A 17,678-nucleotide genomic window follows, 5' to 3' on the forward strand; every position below is an offset into this window, starting at 1 on the left:
CGGAATCGCGCATTGGAGGAAGACTATCAATCACCCCTTTAAAAACGGTTGGATAAATTGCAGAAAATTCAGCAATCCATTCTTCATTGGTTTTATCATCATCCGTCATTTCCTTAACCTTGTCATTTGGAGTATCAACCATCACTAGAAGATTGTTAGGATTGAAATCAACAGCAGAGATATCAATTAGATAGCATTCTTCCACTTTGTTTTTCTTAAATAATGCGTCCAACTGCTTAGCGCTTATCAAAAAGTTTAAACTGGTGTCCTTGGGTTGTTCAAAATTTGTTGGCTTTGGTGTATTACATACTCCTGTAGATTGACTGATAGAGTTTAACTGCAATGGATATATATGAGTTACCTTATCCGGGTTATTTCTAACTTTAATACTCCAACTTCCAGTACGCCAGTTAGGCATAGGTTGAACTTGACTTAACCATGAACGCCCCAAAATAAGATCGAATTTGGTATCAAAAACATATGCTTCTATTCTATCAGTGTAATCACCTAACGCAACTGAAAATGTGGCAACCTTATTGATAGGTGTTTGTTGACCATTCGCGGTTTCGACAGATTGACCTTGAATCGCGGGTTTAGTATGTGATACAAAAGGAACTAAATGCGGATGGATGTAATTTGCACTAGCGCCCGAATCGATTAATACTGTACATGGATGTCCATTTACAAAGATCTGATACAGAGGTAACTTGTTGGTTTTCATGTTTGCATTAACAATAAATTCTGCGTCTTTTTTTATAATGTCACTATTAATAGTCAGAGGCTCAATAAAAGATGCAGATGATGGTAGTACAGAATACAGTTTGAGGGACTCTTTAAAATAGCGAGAAACAGAAGATTGATCTTTATTGTTTAAAGGCTTATTATCATTGCTTTGTTGCGTGTCAGAAGGGATAAATCCTTCAGATTCATATTGATGTTGTTGAGGATACCACTGTTGATCATGGTAATAGTTGTTATCAGAATAATAATTGTTGTCATACCCAAAGTTATCTCTGTGCTCAGAATAATTATGATACGAATCGTTCATGTAGTGCAGATCTTGATTGTTTTGGGGGCAATTGTATTGCAGGTGCCCAAATTTTCCACATCGAAAACAGGATCTCGTTTCAGTATTCTGAGAGTCATGATAACCACCACGAAGATTACCACGGAAACCACCACGGAAACTACCACCACGGAAACCACCACCACGGATACCACCACGAGACTCACCACGAAAACCACCACGAAAACCACCACGATATCCACCTCGAAAATCACCACGCGAAACACCACGATATCCACCATGATATCCCTCTCCGCGACTACGACCACGACTACCGCCACGATTGCTACCCATAAAATTTAACGCATCACGTAAAGCTGACAGATCCATTGGATCATCAATGACAGGTGCGGGTGATGTAGATGGCAAAAATGAGAACGTGCCTTTTTCGTTTCGTGCGGATTCAAAAATATACGCTGCTTGTATGGCTTCATCCATGGAGGGACATTGGTCACCTCGGTACATATTGCGGATGTGGACTCGAGCGTCCTTACTTTTTAGATGTCTTACAAATTTTGAAACTGCTTCTTCATCCGTCATGTTAGGAATTCCAAGTTTTAAAGTGAGAAAATCTTGGATATATTGCGATATAGTTGTAGTTTGTCGAAGTTCTTCAATTCGCTCGCGAAAAAGTAGGGCAGAGTTTGTAGGTTTAAATCCGATTATAATTCTCTTCTTCAATGTTGACCATGTAGTGGGAGCACTATCATCGTTTTGTTCCATGTTACGCAACCAGATGGCTGCAATATCACACAAAAGCGTGCGTGCAAAGCGAAATGTTTGTTCATCATCCCATCCTTTATAGTCCTTATAGTCTGAAATTGCTTTTACCCAATTATCAATAACGAAAGGATCCCTTGAACCATTGTATTTTGTAGGTTTGTTAATTAAGTCAAGATCATCAGTACGTTGCTGATGTTGAAGGTTATCAGAGGTGTGTAACGCCGTGATAGCTTGTGAGACGCCTTCTTTGACAGCATTGGCTATCGCAGCTGCAATGTTTAAATTGTCCGTGTTACTGTTGTCTAAATTATTGTTCATTGCTGTATACTGTTCTGAAAATATTTGTTTTCCTAATTCTAATTTGTATTTCCCCACTAAGGACTGCGCTATGGTATACCAATGTTGTTCTCTCTTGTCGGTTGATTTTAATCTTTCAATAATATCTTCAGCTTTTATTTGTCTAAGCTTATGATATGCGCTTCTTAATGCTATAGGTAACGATGCTTCAACTCTTTCTTCGATTTCAAATTTGTTTAAGTTTTCTATCGACTGTTCCATAGATATTTGGTGATGTTAAGCTTCCAATATCTGATAATTCGACTGTTGTAAATTGTTAAAAAACATTTTGTTGTCCTGGTGCTACCAATTGTCGTGAGACTTATAGTACACGATCCAAGTTACAAGATATTTAGTTAGGAGATCAAAAGATGATTTTATTACAAATATGAATTATACTATTTTATATCTAATTATTATTAAGAGACCGAAAAAGGTACGACAATAATATTTAGATATAAAATAGTATAATTCATATTTGTAATAAAGGGTGCTCTCAAGCAAAAAAAAATTGTGAACCCCTTGATACAATGTGAGTGGTAGTGATTGGTTTAGATTTAGTTTTGACAGGAAGGTAGAAGGAGAATAATACACGTTTGTAGTTAATTATTCAGTTCTAAGTGAGCACCACGTTGTTTTATATAAATATATAATAAATATATATGGTAACGATCCAGTTAAGTAAAATAAAATAAAAGGTCTTAATAGACAGATACAGAGAAAAAGAGATTAAGGCTTCGATTTTTCTAGGGAGACAGTAAGATAATGGGCCAATTATATATAGAAGATATAATATTTGATAGGCAAGTTTATGATAAAAGTATATAGTAAAATCTGAATGTTTATTGAAATATGTTTTGTTTTAAGGTTTATATAGTTTTTGAGAAATCAAAGGATCGGTAACGATACCCTTGATTTCGGATAAATGATAATAATAATAAATTTGTCAAAAGGTTTTAAATATAAAAAGGTAAGGATTCAAGTTAGAGAAATACAATGCTAAAAGTTAGCATGAAATATATAAATTGTCTGAGTAAAGTTTTTAGTGTTGAAGTCAATTATTACATATTGAAAATCCGCATTGTAACACCCTCTTTTTGTAAAAACTTGGAACCCCCCAAATTAGGTATAGCGTATGACATCAGGGCAGATTTTTGTCAGATTACTATCTTCCTGTAACTTTTTTTTTTTTTATTATTTTTTTCCCATAAATTTATTATTATCTTTGCCAAAATGTCTACTTTCGAAGAATCACTCAATGAGTTTACAACTGTTTACGAAGAATCAATGACGCTCATTAACATGAATGTAGCCGCAATTCAGTGGTATATGGAACAACGTCAGTTATAGAACAACTTGCTTCACGAAACTTTTCTTTTATATTTTTCTTCAGTTTTTGATGTACCTTCCTTTTTTCATGCCTTACCCTTCCTATTAACTGGCATACGTTCAACTCGAGTTCGTCCAAACAACAATGGAACGTTTTCCAACTATCACTACTGGACAATCACGCACCCTTTTCTCGCTGACGATGACAATCCACGCACTAGTTTTCGAGCAATGTATCGCATGAGTCTTAGCAGCTTCGAAAGACTTGTCAACGACCTCAGTCAGCATCCAGCATTTGATCTGTTAGCCCACAACAGCATCCCCGCATACATCCAGATTTTATGTGCTATATGGCGCTTAGCCAACTGTCATTTTGGTTACAGAACTAGTAACATGGCTTTTGGTGTATCGCATGGTAGTTATATCAACTTTTTCCGAAGATTTTTGGTTGCAATCGAAGGGGTATACGGAGATCTGATCAACTGGCCCATGGATCAGCAAAGGGTTGAGAAAATTCAAACGGGTTTTGAATGGCCTCATGGTCAAGAAGAAGGGGCTATCCGTCGTTTGCCCAAATCAATAGGAGCACTCGATGGTAAAAATGTTGTAATTGAGTGTCCTAGAGATCACCCAGAACATTGGCGTGATCGAAAGGGTAACTTTGCGATGAAACTGACAGCAATCTGTGACAACAAATGCCGTTTCACGTACGTCCGTGTCGGTGACTCTGGTAATAGCGAAATATCCATAACATGTTGATTGCCTTACTGATATGTATTTATAGGTCGCACCCACGATGCAGGTGCTTTCAAGTGGACTGAAGTGTACACCCAGTTTTTACGACAGCCAGCAACATTTTTCCCTTTGGACGGTTACTGTGGTGATCCACCTACTGTTGTTACTGATCACACCATAAAACAATATTAAAATTAAATCTCATTTCATCACCCCATACATTATTACATCACAACACGAACTAATCTCTTATACATTATATCATATCCAACTACAAGCACTATTTTAGTGCTGTGTAACTTATCCATCAAACTAAATTCATAATCCGATTTCTCTTAACATATATAAATATGCAAACTGATAGTTAGAATAGAACCCTGGGAATCTTTGAATCTACTTTTACTCTTAATAAAACTTATAAGCAGTCTCAAAGTATTTTATTGTTTTTCTTTATCTATCTCTATCCCTAACTATCACAGTTACATTCTTGCAGGTTATTTATATACTGACTATAAAGTTAACATATAATTTACTTACACACCCTCTTTAGATTCTGCATATGCTCTCTGTCGTAATGTAATTGTTCCATATCGTTTGAGTGAAGTATCAGGCAATTCTGACGAGGCCGTTGCCAAACGCAAATTCAACAAGGTCCACTCTTCAGCAAGAATGAACATCGAAAGGGCTCTTGGAATACTCTCAGCTAGATGGAGGTTCATAAAAAAACACGTCTACATGAAGAAGATTAAAGATATATGCCAAGTAATTACTGCTGCTTGTATCTTACACAATTTCTGTATCAACATTGGGGATCCAGATTTTGAAATTGACGAGGTAATCGAGATGGACGAAGATGAAGAGGGGAATGGCGAAACAGCTCGAGAGTCTGTTCGTACAAGAAGAGATGAGTTGAACCGATGGTTTCAACCTAGACAATAAAGAGGTACCAAATGTAATTTAACATATGTATTTAAAAAAAGAATATCTTTATTGATTGGGTCTTTGTTGATGCATACTATTATGCAACTCGTTTAATCTATCACCGTTTCGTTCCAAAGCAGCTGTAGCTCGGTTTAAAGAAGCAATGATTGCTTCTCCCGTAGGATCTCTTCTTCCTAATCGTGAATCCATATACTCTCTGAACTCTCAAAATGTTCCATTACAAAGCTCGTGCTCTCTATCAACAATGCAATTAAGCATAGCTTCAGTATCAGAGTTGGCCGAAGCCGGTGTTGATCCTACGTTTGATCTTGGACGACGAGGTGGCGCAGAAGAAGGATTGGTAGGCTGAGGGGCGGGAGAAGGATTGGCTGGTGGAGTTGTAGAATGGTTGACAGGAGGAGTAGTAGTGGAGGCGTGATTGGGAGAGGGTGTTTCCACTCTTCTGCGTGAAGAAGGCGGTTGGGATTCTTGTGGAGGAGCAGGACGTTCATGTTTTGTAACAGGTACAGACAAAGATTCAGCTGGAGCTGTAGATGATCCTTGATTTACACCATTAGTATTAGGGACGCTCAAATAAAATCGAGCCTCCAGGTTCCAGCTTCCAGCAAAATTTTAGATAAATTCTATTGGCCAAGCATTTTCCGATTTCTTTTTGTGATTTCTTAAATTTGCTGGAGCACTTTTTGCTCCAGCAAAATAAAAATTAATTCCAGCTTTTTTTTCGTCCAATAACATTTTGGTATTTCGTTACATGATGTAAGGCTATCAAGCATGACATAATTTATTTCTTTAGTCTTTTCCACTTCAACAACACTTTTATTATTATTATGCCTCTCTTGTCAACTAAAAAACGTCTCATGGAAGACGTTAAAAAAATGCTGTTTTTCTTCATTACAAAATATGAACGAGAAACCAAGTCGACCGAAGTAGATCGTCGCATAATCGCAATGACAAAACAGAATCTGGAAACAATGGCAGCTTTTTACCTTGCTTTACAAACCGAAAGATACAGCGTAAAAAAAAACTGGGGTACTCGTATTCGTACTGGCACATATCTCGATTTATTAAACGAAGGTAGAGAAAGTGTCTTTAAAAGTAAAATAAGGATGAGTAAAGAAGCCTTCAAAGACGCAGTCAGAGCGTTTGGTGATTATGAGGAGTTCGAGAACTTCACGAAAGAGAAAATTGAGCTCCATTTCTTGATCACTTTTCATCGATTGGGATGTAAAGGAAATGCTGCTTCAATCACGCAGGTATCCGATTACTTTGGTGTTTCTGGTATGACAAAAAAAACGCTCAGATTTATTATGATCTAACATTAAAAGTAGAAGGTACTGTGATCAATTACACCAAGAGAACCATAAACGCAATTCTGGCTAAAGAAGATCAGTATGTTTACTGGCCAGCGGCAGAAGAAAGGGAACATACATCAAAGAAGATAGGCGAAAGAAGCCACTTCAAGTCATGCGTCGGATTTGTCGATGGTACATTTATAAGAACCGAGCGTAGTCCCAGCTATGCCAAGAATAATTTTTATTCTTATAAACGTGCGTATGGTATCTCTACAATGCTCGTTTGTGATCACAAACGAAGAATTCGTGTTTGTGTCACTGGATGTCCTGGTGCTATTCATGATAATAATGTTTATCAAGCAACAAGTCTGGCCAAATCCCCACATAGACATTTCTCCCCTGGTGAATATATATTAGCTGATAGTGCATACAGTGTTACCTCGACTGTCATCTCATCATACAGAACCGGTTCAGTACAGGCTACAAAAGAAGAAATAGAGAAATTTAATTTGTATGTAGCTCAAACTCGTATCGCAATTGAACATTGCAATGGAATTCTGAAAGGAAAGTTCCAAAGCCTTCAAGAGCTTCGTATTACAATTCGTGACAGGAAAACTTTGATCGAAGCGGGAAGATGGATTCGTGCTTGTTGCATTATGCATAATTTCCTTTTAGAAGATTCAACTGACATAGAGGAGTTCAGAGAGGCCAGTGGACATAGAAGATTCATCAGTAGTTCGCAGAATAGGTCAGATGATGATAGTAGTTTAAATTTCAGAAGAAATCAGTTGAAGAATGATATATTGCATAACAACGCTCAAAATTAATAAACATTTATTTAAAAAAAAAATAGGTTAATAATCTGCAAGGTCTTTCATAAACTTCTTTATGGTTTCATATCCTTCAGATCCTTTTTCTTCGTTTCGAAGTTCTTTATTCAAAAGCAGCCATTGCTTTTGTCTCTCGAATATCATTGCTACTCTCTCGTCATCCCTCTTTTCTCTTTGAAACTCCAATAGCTCGTCCTCGCGATCTTCATACTTCTTAGATGCTTTTCTTTGTCTCTCAAAGAAGTCGGTAATGCACTCATTGAGACTCCTCTTTTTTCCTCTACTTTGTCTAGGCGAAGGTGGTCTAGTGGAAGAGAGGGGCAAAACATCATCATCATCATCATCATCATCATCCAAGTTGACATCATCAACATCATCCATGTTGGTTGAATGAACATCGTCTTCATGATCAGGCTGTTCATCATACGCACTTAAATCAGGAGTCCCACTGACGATATTCCCATTCGACTGCATTCCTTCACCAGTTACAAGTGGATCCGAGCCAAGTAAAGGGAGAAGATCATAATACCACTTAAACAAATGAGTGGTTTTCTCTAAAAGTTTAGATATAGTAAGTTAAACAAATTTAACGGTATAATAGTTAGCAGTTAGTAGTTTTCTTCTTACCTTCAACAGTGACGTTACCATCAACAGCAGGATCAACACCATATCCAGTAGCGGTTACCGTCTTGTAAGTAGCGGTAAACGATTTTTTCAAATATCTAATCGTCTCTATGATACTTTTTGTGGTTCTTTCACGATGTCCTCTGTTGACGAGGATTTGGGCCAGCTTTTTCGCCATACCTGTTTGGCTTTCGGCTTCACCTGGTTTTTGACTTTCACATCCGCTGAATTTACTCCAATTATCTCCTACTAGCATCCATTCAACCACAATATCTTTTGAGCACTTGCCATTACTATCGAAGTCATTGATCCAGCTCTTTGCATTCGGGATCTTGTCTGTAACACCAGGACGACTATTAGTCGTGGAGCTTCCCTGGGGTCTAGGGGTAGCTGCAGACAGACGTGGAGTTGTTTCCAGTTCCTCAGTTTGTTGAGGTCTAGGCTGAATGTTGACAGGTGTTTGGTTCATTTTTAAAATTTTATGTGATATTTAAGATGAAATGAAGGACAATCCGCTACGTTTTTTTTTTTTTATATAACACTCATCATCATATCGGGAGCCAAAAATTATACTTTGTAATGACATAAGGCCTCTTCTAGTACATCTTTCTCTACTATCTTTCATCATACGTTCCTCATTGATTCATTACATCATGTTCAGGACCTCCTCCAATCAAATCTTATTCTGAGTAAAAGTTTGGAATCTAAAAGCTGGACACAAAAAAATATCATTCAAGTTTATAGTTTTTTATGCAAATCTTTATTGGACATCGGACAAAGAAAAAAATTTGCTGGAAGCTGGAACCTGGAGGCTCGATTTTATTTGAGCGTCCCTATTGTCAGCGAACTGTCTGGAATGAGATGAGTAAGTGACTGGTGGCAAAATTGTTGGATATTTTTTTAAAATATCTTCCAGCTTGCTATAAATAACATCTGTTTCAAAACCTGCTTCACCAATTGATTGACGTCTAGCAAATTCCGCTTTGAAGTCTCTCACCATACGCTTCCACTTGGTTTTTTGTTCATCAGACGAGCGACTTCTCATATTCTGACGAAGAGCCTTTTCATTGTGCTCTAATGACATAGCAAGATACTTCTCTCCTTTCTCTTGGTCAGTTCTAGTTTTTTCAAGAGAACTCAAGTTCTTATCGTAAATTTCGATTAACAGCAAGTCTTCTGCTGTATTCCAACCTGGACCTCTTGCTCTCTCATTGTCAATAGGAGTACTAGACTCGGGGGCGCTGGGAGTGGAAGCACTTGAGCTTGAAGGTGCGTTGAAATTGATGGTGCCAAACATTGTTTATAAAGGTAATATTTAAATTATTTGCGAATTTTTATTATTAAGAATAAAGAAATGAAAAAAAGAAAATGTTCAAAATCGCCATGGTCAAACTTTCAACTAGTGGGGTCATTTTAGTATTTTTCGAATGATGAAATTATTACATCAGAGGGGTTTGCAAATCCATTTTAAGAATTAATCCACCCTCTGAGAGTGGATTAATTATTTAAATGGTAAGTATGAATTTTGAACGTTTTTTGGCTGAGGAATATGAAAATTTAAGGTTATAATTTCCTTATGGAGGGGGGTATCAAATTTTTTTGCTTGAGAACAGCCAAGAAGTATGAAAGTTGAGGGAAACACAAAGGAGTCAATTACAAATTAATAAGAAACTAGATTTCTAGTCAAGATAAAACTGAAGGAATATTTGTTAAGAAAAAAAAGGGACGTATTTATAGAAAAGATCCTATCCTGTGCAACACCAAGTCAATTTAGATTGACTGCAACACTGGGAATTCCTAGTTTCAGATTCATAAAGTCTTGAATGTAAATGGAGATGTTCGTGCGCTGTTGTAATTCTTCCAGTTTATCTCGAAAAATCTGTGCTGAATTAAGAGGTTTGAAACATACCAGAGTTCTGGATTTCAGGGACGACCAATTATTGGGAGCGGACTCAGAGGCTTCTAAATTTCTGAACCAAACGGATGCCATTTCAGAAAGTAAGGTTTTGGCAAATTTGAATGTTTGGGTACCATTCCAGTCCTTGTAATCTTGATAATCCACAATAGAGCGAATCCAGTTATCAATTACAAAAGGATCTCGAGTACCGTTGTATTTAATTGGCTTGTTGATTAGATCCAAGTCTTGATCATTGTTGTTGTTGTTAGTTTGGACTAAATTGACAATTTCTTTTAAGGCCCCAGTCAAATTATTCATATCGATATTGTTGCTGTTATTATTCATGTCTATGTCGTTCATGTTGCTATCGTTGTTACTTGTTATATCCGAATTAAATTTTTCAATTAGTGTTCTTGCTAATGTATTCCAATGTAATTCTCTTGCGGTCGTTGTTTTAAGTCTTTCTCCTGGTAATATGTCTTCCTTTCGATTAATTCTTAATTTGTTACAACCAGCACGTTTATCAATATCTAATCCTGATTCAATCCGTTCTTCGATTTCAAATCGATATAAAAATTTCTGTCTATCCATAAATCCTGTATACAAAGGTATACAATAAAATAAAAATAAAAAGAATCTGGTGCTACCAAATGCCGAGTCTGATATAAGTGTTAAGCTTAGTTATAGATATTTAAGTATAGTAGTGTTACAATGCGGATTTTCAATATGTAATAATTGACTGCAACACTAAAAACTTTACTCAGACAATTTATATTTTTCATGCTAACTTTTAGCATTGTACTTCTCTAACTTGAATCTTTACCTTTTTATATTTAAAACCTTTTGACAAATTTGTTATTATTATCATTTATCCGAAATCAAGGGTATGGTTACCGATCCTTTGATTTCTCGAAAACTATATAAGCCTTAAAACAAAACATATTTCAATAAACATTCCGATTTTACTATATACTTTCTATCATAAACTTGCCTATCATATATTATATTATCTATATATACTTGGCCTATTATCTTACTGTCTCCCTAGAAAAACCGAAGCCTTAGTCTCTTTTTCTGTGTATCTGTCTATCAAGACCTTTTATTTTATTTTACTTAACTGGATTGTTACCATATATATTTATTATATATTTATATAAAACAACGTGGTGCTCACTTAGAACTGAAAAATTAACTACAAACGTGTCTTATTCTCCTTCTACCTTACTGTCAAAACTAAATCTAAACCAATCACTACTACTCACATTGTATTAGTAGTAAAAAAGTTCCTGTTTTATTGAATGATTGATCTGACATAGTGTAATGTGCATGACGTGACACACTGTTATTGATTGAAGATAGTATCAAGTTTAAATATAAAATAAGATAACTTTTATTTATTCAATTCTTTTTGATATTTATAATGATATGTCTAAACTAATTTATTTAGACTGCACTAAATCTTTAGATTGATTAGCGTATAAACTAAATCCCTAGTGTCAGCCTAAGTCTACATGACAATATTTATAACTATCTAAAAGCAGTCACGACAACACTGTGTCGGGTCTGATCATATATTATGTAATATATATGCGAGAATAAAGTAGAAGATAAAAGATGATGTTTAATGTTAAGTATAATTAAGAAATATATGTGTATCTAAATGTTGTTACAATGCGGATTTCCAACAGCTATTTTTTGACTTCAAACCTAAAATTTATATTCAACCAAATTTATTTTCTATTAAGCTAATTTTTAGCATTGTGTTGTAACAGCTTATAACCTTTTCCTTTTTTATTTTAAATTCATTAGTTATTATATCATTAGTTATCTATTATCCGTTTGTTCAAGGGTACCGTTACCGATCCTTGCGACAACATACAACTATATAAACCCATAAAAACATTATACTTAAATAAACTATTCAGCTTTTTATCTGTCTGTCTCCCTAGTAAATCGAAGCCTAGTCTCTTTTCTCTGTATCTTTATTTCAAATCTTTTTATTCTATTTATCTCTACTGGTTCGTTACCATATATATCTTTCAAGTATTTATATTGTTGCGAGGGGTTTATATATACCTTGTGACTAACTACTGATAAATGATTGAAACTCCCTTAGACCAAAAGACCAAATAAACTTGTATCAAAAAGCTTGATAATTAAGTGTTGTGTTTTTCAGAGTTAAAAGAATTGATTTTATTAGTTATTGAAAATTGGATATTTATATATGTAAGGTGCTTCTCAAGCAAACGGGCCCGACAAAAGTTTGTCGAGAACTAATTTGGTTCAAAACTTTAATAAAGTTTATCCGAACAACTTTGACCCTTTTTGGTTAACGAAATACTGATTTCAATCCCAAATGCTAAACGAACCATAATTCATGCGTTTTGAGATAATACTATTGCTTCTTTTTTCCTTTGCTTTAACACATTTTTATACTAAATATGAATAACAACAATTTGAATCTCGAAGAATTTTCTGATGACGAATTAGCTCTTTTAGCTATTCAACTTTTAAGCAAAATGAATGCTATGGAAGTACATGCTGCAGCTGCCATAGCTGAGCAAACACGAAATATCAATTACCAGACTCAAGTCATTCGCAATTGCGCAATTGAATATAACGCGACAGTTCATGCCTTCGACCAATATATTCTTAATATAGACGACGACATGAGACTCTTTCTCAACATGACCAACCCAACTCATTTGCAATGCAGAGTTAGATACCCTCGTTTGGAAAGCAACAAAGGGTTCTGGGACGTCTGGCACCCAAACCTCATTGATGACGAAGTTGATAGCTCACGACCAACAATGACGTTCAAGTATCATTATCGTATGTCTCGTAGAACGTTTTCTTGGTTAGTTCAACTGTTGTCTGAGCATCCAGCATTCCAGTTACTTGCTCATAACGCTACACCAGTATACCAGCAAGTAGCTTGTATTCTCTGGAGATTTGGAAGCTGCCATATGGGATACATGATGCAGAAAAGCTTTTTTGGTTTTGGTCAAGGATCCTATAACAACTTTACAAATAGGTTTCTTGATGCAATGACAGGCCTCACAAATACGATGATTGTTTGGCCCAAAACCCAGGCGCAAGTGGAGGAAACTGCCAGGGGATTTGAATATCCCAACGGCCCTGAGCTAACAGCACCCGAAAACAAAAAGCTGCCTGGTTGTATTGGTGTTGTTGACGGAAAGCTTATTCAAGTCTATAAGCCCCGTCAGAACCCTGAGAGCTACAGGGATAGAAAAGGAAACATTTCCATTAACTTGCTTGCCGTTTGTGATAGCTCTCAACGATTCACATATGTTTACGCTGGTGAAACTGGTAAATATCACATTAAGTATGTTTGATCGATAATATGAAATCTAAAAATATTTTATTAGGGCGCACACACGATGCGAGAATGTTCAATCGAAGTGAGTTGAGAAGTTACTGTCGTAACCCCGATATTTATTTTAAGAATGACAGTTATATTCTCGGAGGTAGTTGATATACATGAGATATTTATATGATTTGAACTAATAAATTTTGTATACAGATTCTGGATTTATGTTGAGAAACAATTGTCTCATTCCTTATAAAGAACGAGATTTACGACAGGGAGATGCGGGTGTCCAGAGAGATCGGTCGAAGTACAACACCCTGCAATCAACAATGAGAACTGGAATCGAGAGATGTTTTGCACACTTGGTGAATCGATGGAGATTTCTCTTCAAGTATGTTTACGTTAAAGATCCTGTGAAGTGTGTAAAAGTTGTAAACGCTGCTTGTATTTTGCATAACATATGCAAGAATATGTATGACGAGGACTCGTTTCACGATCATGTCTTTCGCATTCGAGGTACTGTGGTGAATCCCCAAAGTGATATTGTTTTGGAGCTTTCAACAAACTTAAGTGCACGCAATTTTGAGGAAATGGGGTCAGTAGTTGATGAGAGTGAAGATCAGGGACGTGGATACAACAAGAGAGAGGAACTTCTTAGGGATGCCAAAACGTATTCCTGTGAATTTTTTTAACTTTTTTTTTATTAAACAGAAAATATTAATTTCTATTTCTATTTCTAAAATGTTGATTTATAAGATCTAGCGTACTATCAAGTCTATTACTACTTCTTTCCAAGCTATCTCTTATGGAACTCGCAATTTGATTTGAGCGACGGATCTCCTCTAAAGCTTCTTGTGCGTTTCTTTCAAGCCTATCAGCACGACTATTGAACGCCTCAAAATATGTGTTCCTTTGGCTCATATTGTCTTCGTTAATCTGCTGAATAGTCTCAATAACTTGGTTATTTCTCACATCAGCATTGTTGGTGCGTCTTCTCGTGTTTCGGGTAGGTTCGACACCATCATTTTTCATCATTGCTTCATAGTTGCGTCGATTGGGGCGACCAGCTGAATCCAGTACTGTATTGATTAAAAATTCTCTTTCTTCCTCAGTAACTGGTCCTGATGGTTCTGGCTCTTCGTCATTATTTCCATCACTATTGTTGACTGTTAAGGTTTGCGAGCCAGATGAAAACGTTGCCAATGGCATTGTTTGTGGATCGCCCTCCAGACAATCCCACAAAAGCTTGTAGTGCTTGTACGCCGTATTTGGAGCAATCCCATTTCTTCCTGTGGCTTTAAACTCGTCGTATAAGTCCCTGAACTTTGTCTTCATATTTCTGAATTTTCTTTCCAAAGCTTCTCTTGATCTGGTAAGTGTAGATTGCTCATTGAATAATCTAGTTACAGCTTCCCAAATACGATTGTCTGTTTGCATCCTTCTTCCACTGTTTTGATGACTAGCCATATTAGTTACTCGAAGAGCACACTTAAAGTATTCAATAAGTCTTTGCTCCTCCGTTTCTGTCCAGTTGCGACTGCGTCGTGGTGCTGCTTGTTGTTGGTTTCCAGATGAGCTGACATTATTGGATACAACGGTCGTATCCAACTCTTCATCTTGAGAGATCTCATCTTGCGTGGGTTGCATTGGGTGCTGTTCATTGTTAAGCAAATCAGCAATGTTCATACTGCGAATACGGTTATAGATAGTATCCGCAGTTTGGTTATCAGCGTCAGTTTCGTTGTCAGCGTCGACCATGGTTGTACGGTACTGATTATTGCTAACATTGTTAATTTGAAAGTTCTGGTAAGGATTATAATTAGACATGGTTTTAGTTTCGTTCAAAAAAATAAAGATAAAGAGGAATAAATGCAACTAAGAACTTGACATTGATTTACATCATCAAGTATGAAATCTGACGTTATGTTGTAATTTTAGTATGTGAAAACTAGACTTTATTTGTAAATAGTGTAACCGGGGAAGTCTTGTCAATGGCATTTTCCCTCGACAAAACGTTGCCGCTGCTCTCGCTAAAAAAGGCAACTGCTAACCATTTTTGGTAAATGTCTCGACAAACTTTTGTCGGCCCCGTTTGCTTGAGAAGCACCTAAACTGGTGGTGACACCTAGTATCAGATATTCATAAAACCATTTATGGAAGTATGAAGGAACAATATCTCCACGCAGTCATGAACACTCTGTGACCGCTTATTTAAAATTTTGTTTCCCTCTCGTCCTCACAACTGCCTTTCCACAATATAAAATAACGTGGTGCTCACTTAGGAACTGATATATAAATCATTATTTATATTCTTGCTCTATATAACTCATAACCTCTGCCAATAAAACATCACAATCACTATCCAGATTGTATCAATGTTTTGTACTCCGACAACTTGTCGGAGTACAAACATAAACATATATATATTTCATAATCATACAAAACAATAAAGATCATCTTTTATCTTCTACTCTACTTTTCTATTTCATTACGCACTTATCTATGTCGTGATAGTTGTTATAATATTTTAGTATATAAAATAAATGTAGAGTAGATAAAAGATGATCTTTATTTAATTGAATTATTAATTCTATTTTATAGGTGATCGGAGGTGATATGAATTATAAGTACGACATCTAGATCAGACCCAGACAAACTGACAAAAGTAATAATTACCAAAATAAACAAAAAGGGCTTCTCCGGGAATCGAACCCGGGACCTCTCGCACCCTAAGCGAGAATTATACCACTAAACCAAGAAACCACAGATGTTGTGAAATGAATCTGATTGTCTTTATGTTTACCTTGTATAGAGTAATAAGAATAAACAAATGTATAGAATAACAAGAAGGAGACTGTAAGACTAATTGTTAAAGAATACAGACAAAAAGATATAGATTTGCACTAATAAGCTTTGAAATCTGCAAAGAAGTAAAGATAAATCACAAGTGTTTAAAAACAAGTAAAGTTTATCAGAAAGAAAGAATTCGATGACGTTTATTATTATAAATCAGACAATCTTATATAGACGTTTTGACAGCTGTCAACTATGGTACAAAAATAACTAATACGAAAATGGAATAAAATAATAACAGGGTACGGAAAAACTATGATGAGAACAATACAAAAATAGAGTAAATCAAATAAGGGTACGGGAAAACTATGATGGAAATAATATGAATAATAAGAAAAATAAAGAACTAAACAAAACAGGAAGGTAATAATAAAATAAGTGAGATACGAGAGAGAGCGACGAAATAACAATAAAAATAATTGTAACTGAGAAAGAAGAGAATTTCACGAGTAACCGACTAAGATAATTAACAACCTGCCAATTTTAGAAAAGCAGCAAAAAGACGCGAACTGAACCTTCGGAGAAAGAATACCAGAAAAACTTCTAGAACACCAAAAATAGTTTCACCGCAATATTATTTGTCGGGTCTTTATCACGTATTTTTAGAAACTCTTTTCTCACCGCCAAACTCAGTACCAACTAGATCTCCATTTCTCAGACAAGATTAACGCGCCATTCCACAAATGAGGGAACCAGAACCAAGGAACAAAGAAGAATAACCAAAATAATATTACCAAGCCACTTTTAAAGTGAACGAAAGCGATATCATTACCAAACTGCGCACGCATCAAGTACCGCCCACCTAGCTTGAAGTTCCACTTTCAAAAGAGCGTATCCACAAAACTGTAGACATTCACCTTCGAATTCAACCAACTTTGAAATTGTTCTTGAGCATCAGACACACCAACAACGGGCACCATGTGTTCAACCTCCTTATTATACATTTTCAATAAGTCACCGTTTACCGCGTGTTTCAACCTAAGACTATTAGACCCAGTCAAATGGTAAGTGCCATTCTTATTGACTTGCAACACCGTAAAAGGACCTAACCATTTATCCGAAAACTTAGTTTTGGGGACGACATCCTTAAGCAACACCTTGTCACCTATTTCGAACTTCTTTCGAAACACAACTCGTCCATCGTAACGCTCTTTGGCCTTCAGTTTTCTTTCATCAGACTTGAGCCTAGCCACCTCACGAACCTTGGACATTTTTCTTTCGATCAAAAGGACCCGATCGCGGACCTCTTCTTCTTCTTCGCCGATAACAAAATCGAGACGGGGAGCTACCCAGACAGCAGGAGTTCTCATTTCATAACCAAATAAGAGATAACTTGGGGTATATCCAGTGCTTGAATTCTTAGTCGTCCGAATGACCATCAACGCTGTATCGACATACTTATCCCAATTTGCAATGTTTTCTTCATCTCGAGCAATCTTAGCTAACACTGACACCAAGCTGTAGTTCAACCTTTCGCACATGCCGTTACACTGAGGACGATAACTAGTGGTCATGATATTTTTACACCCGATTTGCTTCAAGAACTCATGCACATACGTAGAAATAAAATTTGAACCGCGATCGCTTAAACAATAACGAGGAACACCCCAGTCCTTGACAATACTATACAAGAATTCTCCAGTCGTCACCTCATTAATATCAGGAACCGCCATAGCAACAGGCCACCTAGTCAAATAATCAATACCCGTTAGGATATATT

At 36.2% G+C, this 17,678-nt stretch overlaps 1 non-coding gene across 1 annotated transcript; it reads right to left on the minus strand.

Annotated features, from left to right (window-relative positions):
- Positions 1-15,796: 15,796 nt before the first annotated feature.
- EV154DRAFT_t165 lies at positions 15,797-15,868 on the minus strand. Its single transcript has one exon. It is a non-coding gene; the product is annotated as a tRNA-Pro (tRNA).
- Between the last annotated feature and the right edge of the window lie 1,810 nt (positions 15,869-17,678).

Source organism: Mucor mucedo (assembly GCF_025094135.1).
Source record: "Mucor mucedo strain NRRL 3635 chromosome Unknown EV154scaffold_232, whole genome shotgun sequence".
NCBI lineage: Eukaryota > Fungi > Mucoromycota > Mucoromycetes > Mucorales > Mucoraceae > Mucor > Mucor mucedo.